This window comes from Rhinolophus hipposideros, assembly GCF_964194185.1.
Source record: "Rhinolophus hipposideros genome assembly, chromosome: 5".
Lineage (NCBI taxonomy): Eukaryota > Metazoa > Chordata > Mammalia > Chiroptera > Rhinolophidae > Rhinolophus > Rhinolophus hipposideros.
Window position 1 is genome coordinate 72,464,427 of NC_138051.1, and position 23,566 is coordinate 72,487,992.

Genomic DNA, 23,566 nt, shown 5'->3' on the forward strand with positions numbered 1-23,566 from the left:
AGAACTAACACGGCAGCGAATAAGTATGAAGCCTAGACCTAAGAAAAGAGGAAACCCAGAGAAATTAGCCCAGCTTTGGGGATCAGTTTTTTCCTCAGGAGATCTTTCAATTCATGCCAAGAGGCAGAGAAACTGAATAGAGCTTTCCACAAACTTATGAGGCAGGGGACAAAAATGAGAGTTTGGGGCCTGCCAAGGAAGGGAATCCTCATAAACTCCCCAGGCTTTGGTTTGGAACCCTGTATTAACCAGTGTTATCCAGAGAAATAGAACCAGTAGGATATGTGTGTGTGTGTGGACAGAGAGAAAAAGAGAGAGAGGGAAACAGAAAGAGAGAGAGAGAGAGAGGGAGTTTAAGGAATTGGCTCATGTGATTGTGGAGACCAGAAAGTTCAAAATCTTCACAGCTGGCTGGATACAAATCCAGGGAAGAGCTGATGTAGGAGCTCAAGTCTGAACGCAGTCTAGAGTCAGAATCCCCTCTTCCTCAGGGGACTCCAGTCTTTTTCTCTGAAGGCCTTCAGCTGATTAGATGAGGACCACCCACGTTGTGGAAGATAACATGCTATACTCAAAATCTACTGATTTAAATGTTAATCTCATCTTTAAAATACCTCTACAGCAACGTCTAGACTGGTGTTTGACCAAATATCTTGGTATCTTGGCCTAGTCAGGTTGACACATAAAATCAACCATCACAGGTCACAGACCACTGCTGATCCGAGAACCACACTTTGAGTAGCACTTGTCTAAGACTTTGGCATTATTTGGTATGAAGAAAAAGTTCTAATTTGTATTAGACTTTGATAGGCTGTATAGTGTGATCTCTAGGGAAACCAATAGAAGAAGAGTAAAATAATGTTTAACTTGGGATAACAGAAAATAACCCAAAGACAAAAGATTAAAAATAAAACAGAATAATAGAATAGGTGGAACAAATAAAAAGCAAACAGTATGATGGTAGATTTAGGCCCATTAAAAGATAAAGATTGTCAGGATGGATTTTTAAAATATTATACACTGCTTAAAGAGATGAAGTTTAGTATCACATAGAAAGGTCAAAAGCGAGAGGATAGGAAAAAAATATAATATGAAAACACTAACCAAAGAAAACTATGGTAGCTGTGTTATTATCAGATAAATAAAACTTTAGAGCAAGAAACATTATTGAAGAAGAAAATTGCATAAAAATAGAAAGGTCAATACACCAGGAAGATATAACAATCCTACATTTGCTTGTATCTTGTAACATAGCTTCAAAAGATAGAAAACAAAAAATACAAAAAGAGAAATGTGTAAATCCACAATTACAGTGGAAGATTTAATACATATATCGCATAGTAAGAACACAGAAGACTTAAACAATCTAATTAACAAACTTTGCCTGATGGACATAGAGATGGAGGGGGAGAGGGAGACGGAGAGGGAGAGGGAGAGGGAGAGAGAAGGAGAGAGAGAAGGAGAGAGAGAGAGAGAGAGAGAGAGAGAGAGAGAGAGAGAGAGAGAGAGACACTGCACTCAATGACTGCAGAATATATATTCTTTTCAAGAACACCCAGCACATTTGTCAAAACTGCCATATTCAGAGCCATAAAGCAAGGCTCAACATTTCAAAAAATCAAATCATCTCAGAGTATATATATTCTTTGGTTTCAGTGGAATTAAGCTGAATAAATAGAAAAAGCTTATATTTGGAAATTAAGAAGTAAACTTCTAAATACCTATGGGCCAAAGAAAAAATCACAAAGGAAATTATATAACCAATATTAACACAATGATTTAAAAATATTTGTTCAAACCACTCTTATATGGACATTTATAGCCCTTAAGGCATACAATTGATAAGAAGGAAGGCTGAAAATCAAGCACTAAGTATTCACTTCAAAAAGTTAGAAAAAGAATAGAAAATTTAGCCCAAAGAAATGAGAAAGAAGGAAGTAGTAAAAAAAAGAACCTACATTAATAAAAAATAAAACAGACATATAAGAGAACAGTAGGTTTGTTGAGAAGACTATTATAGTGATAAACTCCTTTAAAAAAGACACAAATAATTAATGTCAAGAATGAAAAGGGATATATATATATATATATATATATATATATATATCACTGTATATCCTACAAACATGGAAAGGATAATAGAAAGAGAGTATTTTGAAAAAACTAGATGCAATACATTTGAAAATTTAGATGAATTAGATACATTCCATAAAACACAATGCAACCTAGCAAAACTAAAATTAATTTACAAATTAATTCATTGTTCAAAAACTTTCTCACAAAGAAAACTATTGGCCTAGATGGCTTCACTGTGAATTCTACAAAATATATCAAGAAGAAATAATGCCAATTTTTCACATATTCTTCCAGACAAGAGAAAAGAAAAGATTACTCTTCAATCCATTTTTTTAAGGCCAGCATAATCTTGACATCAAAGCTGGACAAGGACATTACAAGAAAGGAACATTGAGGCCCATCTTATGACATTGATTTTTTTTTTACTTCTAAACAAATTCTAGCAAATCAAATCCAGCAACGTGTGAAAAGAGTTATAGATCACAACCAAGACAGAAATGAAAAAAAAAGCAAAGTTTGTTTAACATTCAAAAATCATTTAATGCAATCTGCTCCATTAATGAAGTAAAGGAGATGAATCTTAGAATCATCTCAATAGATGCAGAAGAAGCAAGTCATAAAATTCAACATACGTGATTTTTTTTTAAATTATAAACCGGAAATAGAAAATAGCATCATTCATGTGATAAAGAATATCTACAAAAAAACTGAAGTTTTTAATGATTTGTTCCCGATTTACTCTTCTTCTAGTCTTCCCCCATCTCAGTAAAATGACATCTCCACCCATCAAATTGTTAAAGCTGAATATCTGAAAGTTATTATTTAGAGTTCAGTCTCTCTGTCTCCTACCAGCCTCACCCCATCCATTGCCAATCTATTGATTCTACTTCCAAATGTTTTCAGAGTTCATACACTGTTTCCATCTCTTTCATTACCACTCCTGCTACTGTCATCTCTCACCTGGATTACTACCATAGACTTGTAACTTGTCTCCCTTTGTCTATTCTTGCCCCTCCAAAATATTATTCAGATCCATTTAGCAGACAGAGTGATTATCTTAAAATGTCAATCAGATTATATCACTGCCTGTTTAACAACTTCCCAATCTGCTTGGGGGAAAAATCCAAAATTCTTATTAGTGTCTCTATGACCCATGCGTCATCAGAGCACTCCTTTCCCCCCTCACCCACTACATCGTATTGACCTCTTTCAGTTCTTTGCATTTGGCAGGCTAGTCCCCTCCTTGGCACTGCTGCCTCTATTTGCAATATTCTACCCACTTCTCATTGGCCAACTCTTACCCAACCTATAGCTTAAATGCTACTTTTGCACAAAACCCTTTCTAGTCACCTTATGGTTCCCTTTCTCAGAACCCTATATGTGTCCTTCAGATTTCTTATTATAATTTCTAAGTCTATGTTATTTTATAGTTTTACTTTTTAAACAGCTCTTTTTCACTACACTATAAGCGCTACAAAGGCAAAAATCCTAACTGTTTTATTTTCTTCTGTTTCATCTCTGTCTAGCCTAGTGCTTAGTATATAATAAGCATTCAATATATTATTATTGAAACAATGAATAAATGAATACTTTATATATTACAAGTATATTAAATGTGTGTGTAGCTTTTTTAGTAGATTCCTTCCAGTGTGATGACATTTTTAGTCATGATTGTTAGTAACTCTGTCTATAAGCAGTTTCAAGCATATAACCTTGAGCTTCCAGATAAACCTTGACACAAATGAGCACTGTGTCTCAGTTGGACCTTTGCAATTAATTCTAACTCCTCAAAAAACATATCTGGTGACACTAGGATTTGCTATGCATGGATTTTACAAGAAGTTATTGCAAATAGGCATAAAATCAACCAAGAAAACATATCAAAAGTTAAAACCTTTTACTCAGCTACAAATAGTTTTCTACTGAGCAGACTTCAAAGTCAAGTTAAAAACCTTCATTTTCATGGTAAGCAAATAATGTTCCTAAAAAAAAAAATAGAATGTGCAGGCAGTGATATTTATTTATAAATGCCCTATGACCACTATCTAAGAAATGCTAAATGACGGTAAAACTTAAAAAGGCATCAGCACAACCAACACAATCTTTTTGTTAAAATTAATATCCTCCTCATGTGATAATCCTAGCAAAGCCATCTTTATTAGACTTGCCACTAATCTCTAACTCCAGAGGGGTGCAAAATTAATTTGGTTATGCCTCTGTACCTCATTTTTTCTACCTGCAAAAGGTGACTGCTTATGCTATGTGAAAATAGAACCAAAGAAACCCCATATTCCTGATATACATTTTCTGTATACTTCATTTAATTCTTTATTATTTTTAGGACATTCTTTTTCCATCAGTAAAAAGAACAGCAGTGATATATATGTCATGGTAGAAAATTAAGAGCTCTTCTATAAAATGCTCTGAAAAGAAATTTCAGTTATTGCTGACTATGCCAATTCTTAATTTAAAAAATGACAAAGAAGCCAGTCGATAGAGTTAAGCTGATTCACTTCCCTCTGAGCCAATGACCGGATATACATCCTACATATCCTTCAGAAAAATCTTTCTATATACTCACTGAATCGTTCAGAACACCAAGATGTAGGTGCAGAACAGGAACATGAGTAGGTCACCCAATATATCTGATCTTACTCCCAGTTTTCTACAATGAAGTCCACAGGAGCAGAAGAGGAAGGAAATGCCACAATCCAATGAGGCACAGCTGTCTGAGACCCAGAGCATAGCTTTCCTTCCCTATGACCTGAGGGTCAGTTGTTTAGTTAGATGCAAAGGAAATAAAATTAAAAGGATTCTGAAGAGGAAATAAAAAATGAAAGGTATGACTCAACATTTTTTTTTCTTTACTTCTGGTAAAGTCAAATGGTTTCCACCACTGTGCCAACTGCACTGCTTTCTTCCTCTGATCATCAAAGCTTTCTTGAATCCCTTTCCTCCGAAGTCTTGATTCTATAGCCAGCACCCCACCAATGATTTCCTTTCCAAAGTAATGAGGGATTTTTGTGTTGATCTTCAATAACACGGGCAAACCCTCTTTGGAGGCCAAAATCCACAGAGAAGGAAAGCCTTTTGGTACAGACTTTCTGATATCTTTTGAAGAGAGATCAATCAATTTCCTGCTCATAGACTACTCTTTATCAGATTCCATTATGGCTTTCTTAAAATAGATGGGAGCCATATCACCCACTTCCTTCAAGAAAGGAATGCATTCAGAAGCTGTTTCTTCATGCTCGTATTAGTTTCTAAAAAAAATGCAGTCGAATCCTTTATCTTCAAACATCTTTATCAATGATTCTATAAACATCTGAATTTCCTCCCAGATGTCTTCATCTAATAAGGTAGCTGCTCTATGGTACTGCAAAGAGACTATCAGGCAGTGCCCCTCAGTAAGAGATTGAAACTTGGGTAAACATAAATAAACCTTAACACCTATTGTAACAACAAGGTGTTTGAGAAATTGAGAACTGTCAAAACTATACAGACATTTTTCTCTTTGTGCAGCAAGACTCTGGTGTTCAGCATTAGCTTTTTTCTGCTGGTTCTCTTCCTCTTCGCCAAAATGTTCTCTCTCAGCTGCTTTGGAGACAAACATGTCATCCAGAGTATAATAGTCCCCATCTGTTTTTCCCATAAACTTAGATGCCATTCTCATAAAAAGTTTGTTTTGATTTTCGGCTGTTCCCATCTTTTCATTCTTGACTAAATCATTTAGGCTTAGATCATCCTCACCATGAAAGTATTGAATCCTTTCTTTTTCCTCATGGGCTGAAGCCATCTGTCTCTTCCTTCTTCCTCCTTTAGATTCTAGAGGTTTCCCTGGTGTGCTCACAGGCCATACTCTTCCAGACTGATCTGTTCTGACAAGAATTACTTATTGCTAGTCTCCATTCTCTACTCCAGAGTTTTTTGATGATATCTGTGTTACAGTTTCTTTGAATTTATTTGCCTTTTCAAGTTGGGCCTCCCTTAAGTTGTTCAGCTAACTCCATATTTCCCATCATCTCTGCCTTGAATCTTGGCTCCCAACTTGTTCTTCTCATCAACACTCAGAATATGGATGGACTCACCCTCTGAACTACTTCCAGCAAATGACTTTGTGCCCTGTAGATGTTCTTTTTTCAAAGAGTCATCTCTCAAGCTTTCATCCTGTGATTTTTCTCTTGTGTCTTCTGAAATGTATTGATAGTCAACACTGCAACTGGTTTTTAATGGCTTTTGATTTGAATGTTTCCTCTCTCCTTCTCTTTCATCAGATTGACTCCATGATGATAAACTTTCTTCACTGCTCTCTGTGGATTTTCGAAAACCACAATGCACAGAATCCTGAGCGACCAGTGGTGTAGATGAACTAGATGATTCAAAACATCTGCCTTTGGACTGAAATGGCAGTTCTTCATCATCAGAGGGTCTTAAGAATTTAGGTCTCAAATTTCCAAGAGAAGAAAACTTTTGATTTTGCTTTGGATTGGAGTCTCTTCTGTATGTTTCTAAAGACCCATATCTATTATCTTTTTCATTAACCCTAAACTTATCTTTATTGTTTATAATATCTGTTGAACTATATCTATCCCTTTGACTTTTATTATATTCCATGAAGTCTGATTTTCTACTATCTTGACTACTTTGTGCTTTACCTGAATATGTTGGTTTCCTCCAATGTTCTCCTCTACAATCTTCTTTTGTGGATGCAGTTTTTCAGCTTCTTTTAATTTTGACTGAAATATTTCCAGTGATCGTATCTTTCAGCTACAGTGTCTTCAAAATTTCTATTTTGTTTCTCAGCTTGTTCCTTCATTCTTTGATAATACTTCCTTCCCCAGCTTAATCCACCATCGTCTACTACTGAAACTTTAGTAACAAATGGCATACTATAGTCTTCTGATGGAAGACCTGTCCCACCATCCTTCCAGTACGGAATCAATTCTGTTTCGACAGTTTGGACTCTTCAAGTGCTTGACTTTGCTCTTGCTGTATTTTCTTTATAGTTTCCTTTTTAGCTTTGAGTGACGATGATTATACAGTTTTAACAGACATGAAATCAATAGTCATTCACACATCCCTCCAAATAACTTGGTTGTCTTCTTCTTTTTCTGACTTTTCATCTTTCACTTTCCAGGTCTTTGCTTTGCCAGGAGCCTGGGATGGAACAGCATCAACCCACTCATCTTCAGAGCTTGATGAATTATCAGCTGACTCATTGTGATTTTTTTTTCATATTTCTGTTTCTTCCTCTTTTTTTCTTCTCTTTCATTACTTTTTTTGAATGTTTACCTTTTTTCTTCTTTTTCTTCATGAAGTATTCCTGTGAGAATTATTCAGTCCACTGATTCACATCAGGTGTCATCAATGTATCCTGACCCTGAAGTCATTGAAGTTCTTTACGCCTTTCTTCCTTTTCAAAAATGGCTTTAACCTGGTACAACACCTCAGCCCTGGCAATCAGGTCTGCTTTTTATACTCTTCGATATACCTCGTACTTTCCTAACAGACTTTAATTATGGGATCAACTCCCTTCTATCCCAGAAAGAGAAGGAATTTTTTCTTCTTCATTGGTTGAAAGACCTGATGAGATTTTGTGCCATAAATGGAACCAGTTCACAACTACAGCTCTTTGTAGGATTAAACCAAAATCAAAATCACCAGCTGATAATTAATACAAAAAAAGTAGTTAACTCAGTCTTGTAAACAAGGGTGGAATAGATGTATCTGCTATCTATAGTCTTACTTGAAGAAAACAAGAAGAGTTCAAATCAATATCAAGCTGTGGACCCAAGGGTACTTGAATGCAAAGGTTTAGAAGCAGTAGGAACTGCTGAGGGCAACAAGAGCTTTGTACTCTCATGGTTGTAAGTTCAAACCCCAGGTCTTTCACATACAAGTTGTGTGATCCCAGGCAAGTTATCAAACCTCACTCAGCTTCAATTTCTTCATCTATCAAAAGAGGTTAACAATGCTGCCTCAAAAGTTTCCTGTGAGAAATTAGAGATTATCTACAGAAAGTACCTGGCATAAATAGGAGTTCAATAGACGGTAGTTATTCAGTGGAATAGATATTGGCCTTTCTTTCAATTTCTCCTTTGTTAAAAATAAATGAAGAAAAGGAGAATGGGAACTAGTAAAATGTATTCTTAAATATTAACATTCCTACTGGGAATGTTAACTACTGTCAAGAAACCTAAAACCCATCCAAAAAGGAATGTGAGCTAGATAGAAACATAAGTGGTCACCAGGACTTTGTTATCTCACATTCTCAAATTAACATTATCTAATAAACAGAGTGACAGCAAATCTGTATTAAATTGAGAATAACTTTTGGAACCCCATAGATGAGAGGTAGAAAGGAAGGAAGAATTGGAAGAAGATGGGAGGAAAAGAAAAGGAAAGGGAAGACGTAGAAAGGAAGAGAAAAAGACAGAAAGAAACCCACCAGCTCCATCTGGATTACAATTTGCTTATAAGCAGAATGATACAGGACTGTCTTCTTCTTTCTGCCCCTTGGCAAAGACCATAACTGCTTTGTTCACTTCTGCTTGCCCAGTAGTTTGCACAGTGCCTGGAACATCATAGGCATTTAATGAATAATTGCGGGATGTGCAAATGAATAAAGGAATGAATGCTGCCTATATCTCCAGAGTCATAAATTTCATCCTTTAACCAAAAATTTTAAAACACAGAAAACTGATTTTATGCATTGACTCTAGGTACTTGGAACCAGAATTCCAGATATGAGTATCTCTACGTTTGTATCTAGTTGTGGTCACTTAACCATCTCTCCAGTCATGCAAAATGGCCTTTCAAATAAAGATTTGAGAGTTCAGTAGGGTGGCCTCAATTTCAGCTCTCAGTCTACCAGTATTCAGTTGCTTTATGATATAGTTCCTAGTGATATATATTAAAATGCAGAAAGAACTGTTTAGAGACTCTAAGTTGTATTTTAAAAAAATCAAAGATACAGCTGAGCAATTAAAAATTAGTCAATATAGTATCTGCTCTCATTATTGAGAAATGCTTAATCTTATTATTCAGTTTCAGGAAAGAACAGGAGATGTGTAGTGAAATTCAATATAGACAAAACATATAGCTTCAAATCACCAACAGATAGAGTAATGTGCAATTACCAATTTCAACATGTTTACCTGTCCATCATTATAACTATTTAATCAAAACAGTGTAAGAATATTTTGGTGCATTGCATATTAACATTTTTTAATCTATTAAAAACAGGTCAAATACCCCATTAAGATTTATGCTTTGGGACATTTTCTAGAACAATTCACATAAACTCACTGCTACCAAAACACAGAGCTGTGAGAATTAAACCTACTTGTGTATGTAAAAGTGCTTTGCAAACATAGGTCTGTGTATGATGACATTATTGTTTCTTTCTCAGCCAATTTGCATGTAACATGTAATGAAATCACCTTCCATCCTTACCTGCCTTTCTATTAGAGGCAAGATTTTTCTTCTTTCCTTCTTAAACTAATGAGATTATAAAGAGCAATCTCATCCCACCAGAAGCCACCATATTTCAGAAATAAAGTGATTTATGGGTGGTAATTACATTACAAAAAGTTTACATATCATCTGGGCATCTTTCAGGGAAAAAGGTATAGTATGTTACTGCTGTTATTAAACCCCAAAGACCCCCTGATCCAGAATATAAAAATCAACCACTTGTTTTGTTAAGTAATTAACTCTCCCCCATAGCTCCCATTCAGCGTTAGAATAATCCTGTTCCTCATTGGCAATGAGAGTCCCCAGCAATGTACTAAAAAGGGCTACTGAAAGGTGATGCCAATTAATTGCCAAAAGTAATTGTCATTTTGAAATCACATTATTGTCTAATTTGCTGCCACAAGATCATTAAAGTGCCAATTATGCATCCGGCTTTAATGTATTAATAAAAAAAGCAATCGTGCATTTATTGCCTTTATAATTCCTGAGATAATTACACAACAATCTGAAGGTATATTTCTTCTGTGATGCACCAAACGTAGCAACCACCATGAAGGATCTAATGGTTAGGAAATTAACATAGCAGAACTGACTATGAGAGCTAAAACCAAATATCCTCAGCTACTTTATTTGAAGTGCCATAGGGCCATTCCCTGGAATCAAGTTCTGAGGAGGTAAGAGCTTGCTCGCCTCTATATCATCATCTATTCCCTCTTTCTCCATTCTTTCCTAGGTACATGTGCAGTAGAAAGACAACTTTGTTCCGGAGCAACGACAAAAAATGGTATCCAGGTTGGTTTACAGGTAATGAGCTCCTGAGTAGGCATGTGGTCCAGGAGAGGCTGCACTTCTAGGCTGCCCATGAACCTTTTTCATTTTGAGTCAGTTCCCTGACTGCCTCAGGTTGAGGTTGAAGCATCTCGACAGCTTGCAGAAGGAGGCCCGGAGCTGAAGTGGCAGTCTAAAGAGGATGTTGTCTGGGTTTGCTTTCATTATTGTGTTTAAAATTCTGTGGATTCCCAGATTATAGGTTTCCTCTCTCACATAGATGTAAAAATCTATTCTTCAGATAAATAAAAATAATTTAAGGAGTCTGTCTTTTGGATTATCTGTCCTCTCTGTTTTTAATATAAGTGAGCTTCAACTCAGTTAAAGTGTCCTTTCTTATCAAAAAAGTTATGGCATTGCATGGTTTTTTGTTCACTCTTCTCCATATTTGCCACATTAAGATTGAAGTAGTTATATTGAGCACTCCCTGGAACTACATATGTGGCAGAAGAATTCCCCAGGATATTGAGGTATCTGCTCCCTTCTCTCATAAAGGATTTTGTTTAAGTTCCTCCTCCAGCTGTCACAGTCCCACTGATATGCCTTTATTCATTCCTGAAATTGTTCAAGCTCAGTAGTCAACAAACTACAGCTGGAAGGCCAATCCAGCCCACCTCATGTTTTTGTAAATAAAGTTTTATTGGGACACAGCGATGCCCTTTTGTTTACGTATTGTATCTGTCTGTGTCTCTCTACAGTGGCAGAGTTGAGTAGATACAACAGAGACTGCATGGCCCACAAAGCCTAAAATATTTTCCATCTGACCCGTCACAGAAAAAGTTTGCCAATCTCTGTTCTACTGGGTTTGTTGTTGTTTTTAATGTGCCTATTACAGAATCTCCTTCTCCACAAATAAAGACCTTTATTCTTACATTGCTGAATGTTTTTCTTGTCTTCTCTCTGAATTGTTCTTTCTAAATTACAGTATCTTAACTTCTGAAATTTAACTCTCTGTAACATTTCATCCACACACTCCCCGGTGACTTTGAGAACAGTTCCCCTCGGATGCTCACAAAGGCACTCGACAACATCTCCTTTTGATCAGTTGCCTGATAAGAAATCACCCTCTGAGTGGATCAAAAAAGTTTATTCATCCTTTCAAGTCATAGACATCTGATAAAGGTCTTTACTATGTTCCAGGCTATGGTGCTGAGATGCAAAATTCCACACATAAGACACAGTCTCTCCCTACCCAGAAACTCACAATCTGGCAAGGAAGACCTCAAACAATTCAGGGTATTATTGTCGTTGTGATTGTTGTTTGTTTTAACACTTTCTTAGTTATAGGCCAAGAACTGTGCTAAGAGTTTTACATATATTAACTCTTTAATCCTCATAATAATCCTATGGGAAGATGCTGGCATTATCCTCATTTTACAGGTAAAAAATATTTTAGGTATGCATAAGAGAACATAAATAGGATTAAGAGAACATAAGTAGGATTATGGCAAAGCTTTAGCAATCTGCCCAAAGTCACACATGTATTAAGTAGCAGAGCTGGGATTTGAACCCAAGCAGTCTGTCTTCAGAGTCAAAACCCTAAACTACTCTGTCAATCGCAGCTTTTTTGTCTCTGCCCATGACCTGAGAGGAGACACTGCTCCCACATGGGACACTCCTGCATTCTCCATCGCAGAACACGCAGAGGATCTGAGTAATGCTGTGCTGACTCACACACTCCCCAGCACAGCCTGCTCCGCTTGGAGGAAAGGTGCGTGGGTGCTGGCACCTTCAGACTCCCAGGCCTGGCAATCTGGGGATATTCTGATTTCCTAGAAAATGATTCTCTTCTCAGACGAGAGCCTCTCAAAAAAGAAAAAGGTGGTTCTAACTTCCCTGTAGTGGGAGAAGAAAGGTATTATCTTTTAGCAAAACTGTTGGCAGCTACTTCTGACTTCTAAGGGAAAAGCAAAATTCTCTCTAGGGAAGGCAATTCTTTAGTTTAGGAAAATACTTTGATGCATCTTCATGGCAGGTTTTTATTTTGGTCTTGGTTTTGGTTTATTTTTTAAATTTTTCTACTGTTATTGTAAAAGGCTCCTGAGCATAGATGGATAGGAATGTATGAAACAATGAGAGTTGAACTCCTCTGCTTAATAAAGTGATGAAAATTTCAAGGGCATCCAAAAGAGAGATGATAAGGGGCTTGAGATGATTGAAATGGAAGCGGAATGAGGGCAAATTAGAGAGAGGAGGCCAAAGAAGGTGTCCATGCATTGGGGCCATAAGAAAAGAAAATTGGCCAGGGGGAAATTTCCTGCAGGGAGATGGTCGATTGCCTTTAGGACTGTGATGTCTGCTACCAAGTTTAAAGATGTTTTTTATGCTGGGTGATCCTGGTGAGGGCAACAGCTCACGAGGGGACAGAAGCAGTGATGGGGGATAGGCTGTTGTGTGAGCAAGACTGGTTTTAAAAACAGCCTCCTAATAAAAGGCATGATCCAGGTTGGGAAGGACCAAGTACATCTATCTCTATGCATAGATGACATAATCTTATACACAGAAAATCCTAAGGAATCCACAATTAAACTATCAGAACTAATAGAGGATTTTCTGCAGAGTTGAAAACTATAAGATCCATATATGAAAATCAATTGTATTTCTATACACTAGCAATGGACAATCCAAAAATGAAATTAAAGAAACAATGCCATGTACAATAACATTAAAACAAAATACTTAGGAGTAAATTTAACCACAAAAGTACACGACCTCCATACTAAAAAAAAAAAACACAACATATTGAAAAAAATTAAAGAAGACTTAAATGGAAAGACATTGCCGGTGCATGCATCAGAAGACAATATGTTAAGATGACAGCCCCAAATTGATCTACAGATTCAATGCAATCCCTGTAAAATATTCCTGCTGCTTTTTTCACAGAAATTGACAAACTGATCCTAAAATTCATATAGAAAATGTCAGGTACCCACAACAGCAAAAACATTTTGCAAATAACAAACTTGGAGGGAACTAGTACTTCCTGATTTTAAAACGTACTACAAAACTACAGTAGTCAAGATAGTGTGTTACTGAAATAAGGAAAGACCTACAGAAAGTAAAACATAGAATTGAGACACTAGAAATAAGCTTACATAACTATGGTCAATTGTTTTCCAATAGGGTAGAAAATTCAATGGAGAAGACTGATCCTTTTCAACAAATGGTACTAGGATATGCAAAAGAATGAATTTGGATCCTGTTACACCATACACAAAAATTAACCCAAAGTGGATCAAAGACCCAAATGTAATAGCCAAAACTATAACATATTTTGAAGAAAACATTGGCATAAATATTCATGATTTGGGGTAAGGCATGACACCAAAAGAACAAGCAACAAAAGGAAAAAATAGATAAATTGGATTTCATGAAAATTAAAAACATTTTGCTTCAAAGGATAGTATCAAAAAAGTGATTTAAAAAACCATGAAAAGGGAGAAAATTTTTGCAAATCATGTACCTGACAAGGGACTTGTATAAAGTATATACAAAGAACTCTTATAACTCAGCTATCAAAAGCCGAACCAATTGAAAAACTGTCAAAGAATTTTGACATTTCCCCAAAGAAGATACACTAACAAACTAACAAACACATGAAAAGATGACTAATGCCATTAGTCACTAAGGAAATGAAAATCAAAACCACAGTGATAAGATTTACACCTACAATAGCTACAATGAAAGATAGACAATAATAAGTGCTGGGGAGGATGTGGAGAAATTGGAACACTCATATATTGCTGGTGGGAATGTAAAATGTTGCAACCACTTTGGAAAACAGTTTGACAGTTCCTCGAGAAGTAAGCACAAAGATACAATATGATCTTGCAATTCATGCCTAGATGTATATCCAAGAGAATTGAAAACATATGTCTACACAAAACCTTGTACATAAATGTTCATAGCAGCGTTACTGATTTTAGCCAAAAAAGTAGAAACAATTCTATGTCCACCAGCTGATGAATGGATAAACAAAATGTGGTATATCCAAACAGTAGAATATTATGCATCAGTGAGAAGGAATGAAGTACAGACACATGCTACAATATGGATGAACCTTGAAAACACGCTGAGTTAAAGAAGCCAGACACAAAAGGTCACATATTGTGTTATTCCATTTACATGAAATGTCCAGAATAGGCAAACCCATAGAAATGGAAAGCAGAATGGTACCGTGTTTCCCTGAAAATAAGCCCTAACCGGAAAATAAGCCCTAGCATGATTTTTCAGGATGACATCCCCTGAACATAAGCCCTAATGCATCTTTTGGAGCAAAAATTAGTATAAGACCCGGTCTTATTTTCAGGGAAACATGGTATTTGCCAGGGGCTGGGGAGAGGGAATAAGAAGAGTGACTAGTAATGGGTATGAAATTTCTTTTTGGAATGATGAAAATGTTCTGGAATTAAATTGTAGTGACAGTCACACCACTTTGTGAATATGCTAAAAAGAAAAAAAAAAGAACCACTGAATTATACAACATTAAAAGCATGAATTATATGAGTTAGACCTCAATTTAATAATATATTTAAAGCCTCCTTTTCACTAAATACAAGAAAGTGACCCTGACAAGAGAGGGAAACAGTTGACAGGGAAAGAAATCACCTCATTTCTAGAGAAAGACTCTAAAAAGGAGTATTCTTTTATTTATGTTTTTAATACAAGAGAATTAAAGGTGGTTTTGAAGTATTGCACCAAATAGCAATTTCATCTAAGTTAGAAAATGATTTTAGACAGTTCTTATTCAAAAAGAAAGGGAAGAGAGACTTCCAAAATAAATGTTGTAGGCAGGTTTGATTTTTTTTTCTTTTCAAAGTGGCAAGAGTTCAGAGGAGGTGTGGATAGGATTCCCCACCCCCAAAAAAGCCTTCCATCTCTTAAGACCAGGAATGTTCTCAGAAAGAGCAGGATGAGAGTATATTTGGGGCCTGAGAGCCAGTCCCAGCTAGGAGTCGCCCCAGTACAGCGGATGGGGGCATAGGTCTGGGAATTACCTAAGCAAGGCTGCCCTTCCCCCACACCATCCGGGGACATGTGCTGGGACTTGTGACAGACTCAAGGATGCTGCAGACTGCATAGGTACTTACCTTGATGACACTGTGGCAGAGCCCGTTTTTGTGACATTTGCTCGGTAAATCGAGCAAATGCAGGAAAGATAAGTGTTCCTCTCAGTTCCATCCCTCAATCCCCCAGTTTGTGATCCTCTTTTCACTAGAACTTATTTTCCGGAACACTTGTGTTAAGAGTATTTATAAGTTAGGGAATGACAATTTAGCAAAATGCATTTTCCCTGGTTTCTGTGTCAACACTAAGGCCAAGCAACCTGACCCCTCCTGCACTCGCCCTCTCAATAAAGTAAATAAAGCCTCCGTTGGGATGATCTTTGCCAACAAAGTGATTGCATAAATAATGGCTCCCTGGAAGAAAAGAATGAAGAAATTGGCAAGTGGTTAGATTTCACTAGAAACAGGGTTCCTCCTGCTTAAGAATATTTCCCAACTACTTCCCACCAGGCAGAAATTCACTTGTTCCAAAGAGGTTGAGCGAGGGTTAGACGGTCGGCTATTCTCACCTCTGTGTCATTTGTTTCCATCTGATCGTCAACTAACTGAACAGTCTCTGGGCTTGGGGCTAGGAAACCGGAAAGGAAAGAAAAAGAGACCACAGAGGGAGAAATAAGTACCGGCATAGTTCAAAATTTGCTGCTAACCTCGAGACCAGTCAGGTCCTGACGGGCTTGAGACTTCACTCTTCCCGAAGGGAAGTGTGGACACTGAGCGAGGGAGGAGTTAATGGGAGAGGCCAGCAGAAATCTTGATCAGTGGGGCAGACGCAGAAGATGCAAAACACCCTCAGAAATCCTGGGAAGCATCACATGGAAAACACCCAACACCCCCCAACCTCACCCTGCACTCTACTCCAACCCACGCCCGAGACTGGAGGTCTCTGTTCTCATATAGAAAGGTAGCCAGACCAAGGGCACAACACTGGAACCCCCAAGTATCTGAAACCCCAGCAATAAAAAGGGGTATCACCTACTCCCACTTCATTAACAGAGAGCAGCAACACTCTCCATGGCTAGCCAGCATCATGAGCTTTTATCTGTAACCCAGCCAGAATAATGGTGAGGTCCATGTCTCTAGGCTTCTCCCCAGAGAAGACCCTCCCCCCTTATGACAGAATGAGAAGTCTACCACATATTTGGACACCTTCAAAACCACCTCCTGTTAATATTGCAGGCTATTAGCTCCAGTCCTGAAATCAGATAATCCCAAATTCAAATCTCAGCTCTTCTTCTAACAAGCTAAGTGGCCTTGGGCAAGTTATCGTCTCAAAATCACGTTAAGGGGAGTTGTCAGGTTTGGAGCTAAGAGAATCAGACCAAAGATATAAACTTGAAAGTCAGCTATTATTGGAGGTAATTGAAATTGCTCAGAGAGAGCACAGAATGATTAGAGAGCTCAGGACTGTCAAGGAAAATTATTTAAACCTTGGAAATGGGCAATAGAGGTTACTGAGTTCTGGGCATTGTCCAGTGGACCCTCCAGGGGTTATCTGGTTCTACAAAGCTGTGCATCTTTGATAGTCTTCTTATTGGCCAGGCTATTTTATAACTCTCGAGGGGTAGAAGTTAATTTGTAGAAAACTAATGGTAATGCAAATGATTATTGTCCATAGCACCGTGAATGAATTTCGTCCCAACAGAGATACATTTCATTTTCACCCTGTAGAAAAGATGCCCCCAAAATTATATTTTATTGTTCTATAGGATATTAACCATTTTACATCTATTACCAAATTAAGTTCAGCATTCCTGAGTATATATTTCTTCAAATTTTCCTTGGACCTGATTTAACGCCTTATTGGTTTCTTTATTAATTAATGAGTTACATGAAATCTTTGATGTGTTCCTTTTCTATTTGTGTTCGAGTCTTGATTTTACCTTTTTGAAAATGATATGTCCTTAGGACCAAACCTTTGAGGAAGGCCAACAGATAGAGGAACATGATCTTGCAAAGGAGGGAAAGCAAAAATAGCCAGTGAAACAGGGAAAGAAGCAGGAGTGTCAGGGCACAAAAATGAAGGTAAGATGAGTGTTTTGAAAATGGGGAGTGAGCAAGTAAATACAAGGGCGTTTAATTAATTTTCAACTTACTTGACCACGCAACTGCAGTCGACACCTAGCCCTCCGACCTGCGGCTCTGCACCACCAATCCCTCCCAGGAGATACAACCTTTTCTAAACCATTCAAAGCAGAGGATGTCTTGTTATTCCCTTCTCTTGGGACCAGAGGCTCACTAGTCTGGCATTTACACAAACAAGGGAGCCTACTCAAGCATTCTTTGTAAAACAAAGAACATTTACTTCAAGGTGATTTTCTGTTCCCAACTAGACTGAATCAGAAGGCACTAAAGAAAAAAAAGCGGGGGGAAACTCTCAAATTTATCTGATGGTACACCTCTTTAAGCACACGATAGACAGATAGATGATAGACAGACAGACAGACAGACAGACAGATAGATAGATAGATATCCTGTTACACAAACATCCTTAGAGGTTCTCCCACCACATTAACATCCTTGGAAGGAAATCAGTTGTCAAATTTGATCATTCTCTTCATTTTCAACTCACAGATGGGAAAATGGAAAAGAATTATGCAGCTGTGTCTGAACATGTGTAAGTTACTCAGCCCCCTCAACCTTGCTCTTGTTTCTCTGTGACTTTGGGGTCTCGATAAGCCCAGTTTCACCCTCTTTTTCCCATGCTCTGACCTCTAGATAGATTGCATTTACCATAGCAACAATCTTCCCCTGTCATTTTCCAACTCCTAGAATCGGTAGAAAGCAGGAGCAAGATGTGAAAAATCACTGAAATCCAACTAATAGTTTTTAAAAAGCAATGCCCTCCAGATGTTGTCTAACCTTAAAAAAGCATAAGCCACAGGGAGCAGCTTGAAGATGCTCTCATGTTTTTTCACCCCACTTGTCCAGATTGAAGGAATATCCCCCAACCGCCAGCAGGCATCATTACTTTTCATTTGTTGAACACCCAGTGGATGGATAAGCCTCTTGAATTGGGTGCGCTACTGCACCACCTGCTATGATCCTTCCAGGTGCACTCACAAATGACACTTTAGCTAACAAGCCTAGAGTTTTTCTGTTCATCAGAAGGGCACTTTAAGAAATTACCCATTTGTCTAGGACTAGAGGCGGCTGCAGTCACTGGCATCCCAGATGGTCCCACTTTTCAGCATTACAGATTCCAGAGGAACCTGACAGAGCAATGAGCTCCCTCGCCAGCATCCACTTTCTCACTTGCTTTCTAAAGGCAAAGCATCAAAGATGCCCAGTGGTCATTTTCAAGTTTTAGAGTTCTTGGTACCCTTTACAGGGTAACCACAGCCCAAATTCAAATGGCACTTGTGAGCGCATGCCAAGTAACCGCTTGGATATATTCCAACAGTTGCCATTCTTCAACTACATAGTACAGCATACGGAACATAGTCAATAATGTTGTAATAACTACGTATGGTACCACATGCGTACTAGACTTATCAAGGGGTTCACTTCATAAATTATATAAATGTCTAATGACTATACTGTACACCTGAAACTAATATAATATTGAATGTCAATTGTAATGGAAAAAGAAAATTGTTTTACAAAACGTTAGATAATTCTTCTGAGTAGCCACGAGATGGCAGGCTTGAACCTGGTAAAGGATCTCCAATGCTTCTGGTCTTTAACACCTGCAGGGTTGGGGGACACTGACATGAGAAGCTGTGGGCTGTGGCGTCTCTTCCACTTATTAATATTCCCAGGCACAGCTTGAGAAGTTCTCACTTCACTTTAGGCAGGTGATTTGTTTGGGCATTCATTTGGTTTAAGAAGAATAATTCCATAATTATTTGCCTGGTAATATGCTTTTATGTTTTAGCTCCTGCCTTTATAGAAAAAAATGTCTACAGATGAAAAATTCATAATAAGGGGATGTGTCTATGTGCAGAATATTCACCTTCATGTTAACAGATCAACACTGCTTTCCAGGGGTTCCAGGGTATAAAGAATTGACCCACAGGCAAAATAGATATAGGTATACATTACTGAAACACACATACAGAAATCAGAAAAAAATCATATTAACAATAGCTTGCAAATACTCCTTCAAGTTCCAAACATAATTACAATGTTCACCATCAATCCTGCTTGTTCTTTCTGACTTCTAATGATTCAGTCACCTACTCAAAGATGAGAAAACAAAGGTGTAAGAATCTTCCTTTCAAGGTGTCAGTCACGTCTTCGAAAAATAGAAAACAGAAAATCTGTTCCAACTTGTTTAGAAAGAGAGAATTATGCACTTATAACCATGGGGAATCTACCGGCTGGGGAGGGGGCTGCTGAGGAAGGAAGGCAGGGAACAAATAAGGACAGGGATCCACATTGGGGACAGTGATTACACAAACAGAAATCATCTAGGTTCTCTTGAACAAAATGAGGAGGTAATTTAGTTGCAGCTGGATCAAGAAGATTTCAGAGCAATAAGAATCAGGTAAGAGCAAAAGAGAGAGTTAATAGGGGACATCATAGACTCATAATAAAGATGTAATTTCCTTAGGGCCTTCAAAATGACAATAGCTTCCAGAAGGCAGTTAGCATGCAGACTTGGAGATTACTTCAAGATCATCGTGTTCATAAAGACACACACATGGGTCCACCCACAAGAGCCAGTAATTGGATTCCACCGCTCCCTGTCCCAAGCAGTCGTGCCCAGTGACCATTAACCCTCTGCTCCAGAGGTGGGCAAAGTGCTCCCAGAACACTGTTTGCACAGGCCAGTGCTCATAATGACAGCAGCAATTACCCTCCTTCCGAGTGTGTGTCTGCCTCAGGTGGGGGGCCAGTGCACTGGGCGCATTAAAGAGCATTTATAAACAGTAGGTTAGAAGAGCTCAGGGGAAGAACTGTGTAATGAGTGACGGTTATTAATGACCATGATTATCTTTGTCCTGACCCAAGGACTGTTCCTCCAAGAATGTTTACGTAGTAGGCAGGACTGGAGCTGAGTCAAACATGAGGGGCTCTGAAACTCTGCCATTAATCCACCAGTTTTATAGAGAGAGGACATAGTGCTAGGAAGTTCTCGTCTCCAAAATTAATAGATACATGCGAAAATTTTAGAGCCCCCATGTTCCACCAGAAAGAAAAACGGATCGATTCTCTATGTGGTGAGTCACATAATGGAGGGCATTAGGCCAGGTTTAACATGAATAAGATATTGATTTCCTCTTGTTACTTGATTCTGCTTTACTTCTTTTGGATTGCCAAAGGCCTCTGTGACAACATGGGCCGTGGTCTGGAGGGCACGTGGGAGCTGTATTTTCTGGTCCTTTATTTATTCATTAAAGTTTTATGCTAACAACATCTGAGTGAAAGAGAGGATTCAGTTAAAGCCAACAGGGTACGCCTCATCCTTTTGGGACTTAATAAAGAGAGAGAACAGGTTATTTTTAAGGCTCTGAGAAAAGGGATAGGCAGGCTATTCTTGGTATGATTCATGCTGTTTGGCAGGGAGGGCTTGGTTTATTTTTCACCTGTCAAAATATCATAATTTATTTATACAGTCCTGTTAATATTTGATATAATACAAAAAGCTTTTGAGGAAAAGATGAACATCCCTTTTCACACACCTGCCTCCTCTCCCAATCCATATGTCTCCTGTTGTAATACTGTTAACACTTAGACATGTGTCCATCCAGGATTTTCTGTGCATTTGCATCCATATACACATCTGTAGTTTTGTTTATACAAAAATGGAATTAGATCATACGTATTGTTCTACACGGAACACATCATGATCTTTCCATGTCAGGCGGTCCCTCACACTTCCTAATAGCTGCATAGTATTCCACAATATGGATACTCCTTTATTCTCCCACTGGTGAGTTTTCAAAATGTTTCCAGTTTCCAGTTGCTATAGTGATGCCAGGGAGCTCACACACCTTAGCCTCACAGGAGGTCGCTTGTCACATGGGCGGCCAGACCAAAGACAAAGTGGGGATAGGATAGTTCTGGGATGGCAGAGGTATGTCCTGGGACCACCATGTCTCTAACCCTAGTAGCCCATGGCCTCAAAGGCAGGCTCCGGACATCTGGAAGGTTCCCCCGCCCCTGTTTGAGCCCACCCTGCGCCTACATCACTCAAGACAGGTGTAGACGAGGCTGTGAATGAGCTGGCAGACCTGGCTCAGCCTAAGCTAAGATGAGGGTGTTGAAGCCAAGAAAACTGGTTGGATACAGTGACCTGATATCAGGAATGGTATGTGGAGTGGACTCTGCAACAACAAACACAGAACATTTAGAGCCAACACAACACAGAGAAACAGACATATCAGCAGAATCGGGAGAAGACAGACATCTGTGTCTAGGGCCACAGCCTGGAGAGAAAGGCAGGAAGGGAGAGAAAAATCTGAATTGCCTGCGTATTTCTTCAAAAGAAGCAGTTCAACTGAAGACTCCAAAATGCCTTAAATTGGCAAAATCAAATTTATCACCATCATTGAAAAAAATAATTCAGAGTTGTATTAGTTTGCTAGAAGTGCCATAACAAAGCACAACAAACGGGGTGGTTTAAGCAACAGAAACTTACTCTCTCACAATTCTCTCTTTCTCAGTTCTGGAGGCCAGAGAACCAAGATCAAGCCATCAACATGGGAACTTCCTTTTGAGGGCCGAGAGAGACACTGTTCATGCTTCCCCACCAGCATCTGGTGCTTTGTCCGCAGTCTTTGGTGTTTCTTGGGTTGTAGAAGCATCACCTCAGTCTCTTTATCTTTAAAGTCTCTTTAGCCTTTATCTTCCCATGGTGTTCTCCCTGTGTTCATGTCTGTGTCCAAATTTCCCTTTGTTGTAAGGACACCAGTCATACTGGATTAGGGCCCACCCTAATGAACTCATTTTAACTTGATTACCTCTGTAAAGACTCTATCTCCAAATAAGGTCATATTCTGAGGTACCAGGACTTAGAACTCCAATATATTTTATTTGAGGGACAAAATTCAACCCATAACAAGTGTTAAGTTTAAAGAGAAATAAAGTTCTAGGGCTAGCCCGGTGGCTCAGGCGGTTAGAGCTCCATGCTCCTAACTCCAAAGGCTGCCGGTTCAATTCCCACATGGGCCAGTGGGCTCTCAACCACAAAGTTGCCGGTTCAACTCCTCGAGTCCCGCAAGGGATGGTGGGCAGCGCCCCCTGCAACTAAGATTGAACATGGCACCTTGAGCTGAGCTGCCTCCCAGGTGGCTCAGTTGGTTGGAGCATGGGCTCTCAACCACAAGGTTGCCAGTTCAATTCCTCGACTCCCACAAGGGATGGTGGGCAGCGCCCCCTGTAACTAGACTGAACACAGCACCTTGAGCTGAGCTGCCGCTGAGCTCCCGGATGGCTCAGTTGGTTGGAGTGCGTCCTCTCAACCACAAGTTTGCTGGTTTGACTCCCGCAAGGGATGGTGGGCTGTGCCCCCTGCAACTAGAAACAGCAACTGGACCTGGAGCTGAGCTGCACCCTCCACAACTAAGATTGAAAGTTCAACAAATTGAAGCTGAACGGCACCCTCCACAACTAAGATTGAAAGGACAATAACTTGACTTGGAAAAAAGGCCTGGAAGTACAGACTGTTCCCCAATAAAGTCCTGTTTCCCTTCCCCAATAAAATCTTTAAAAAAAAAGAGAGAGACAGAGATAAATAAAGTTCTACTGCTGCAAACCTGAATTATGTAGACTGAAATATGAACCCCCAAAACTTTCATTTGCATCAAGAAATAGGAAAACTATTTGTAACAATATGGATGGACATAGAGAACATTATGCTAAGTGAAATAAGTCAGACAGAGAAAGACAAATACCATACGATCTCACTTATATGTGGAATCTAAAGAAAAGAATAAATGAATGAACTAATAAGAAAAAAAAGAAATAGGAAAACTAATGGAGAGGTCTCTCCTTGAAGATACTTGACCTGTAACCTGGGAAATATTTTCACACAAAGTTGTCTCTAACTTTAGCAGAATTTGTAAATAATCTCCTTAAAATCCATTGTCTTGCCTCTGTAGAGGCGAGACCCTCAAGGCTCCAGGGAAGACCCCACCTGCCACCAAGACTACCAGAGAATCAGCCTTAGTAGGCAG

The 23,566-nt window shown here is 38.6% G+C and overlaps 1 protein-coding gene and 1 pseudogene across 2 annotated transcripts in view; both read right to left on the reverse strand.

The window, feature by feature from the left end:
• Nucleotides 1-23,566, reverse strand: part of LOC308498194 (uncharacterized protein) — a 294,791-nt gene that overhangs the window by 235,567 nt on the left and 35,658 nt on the right. The window lies entirely within an intron of this gene.
• LOC308497491 (CWF19-like protein 2) lies at nucleotides 4,856-7,405 on the reverse strand (annotated as a pseudogene). Its single transcript has one exon. The product of its transcript is annotated as a CWF19-like protein 2 (transcript).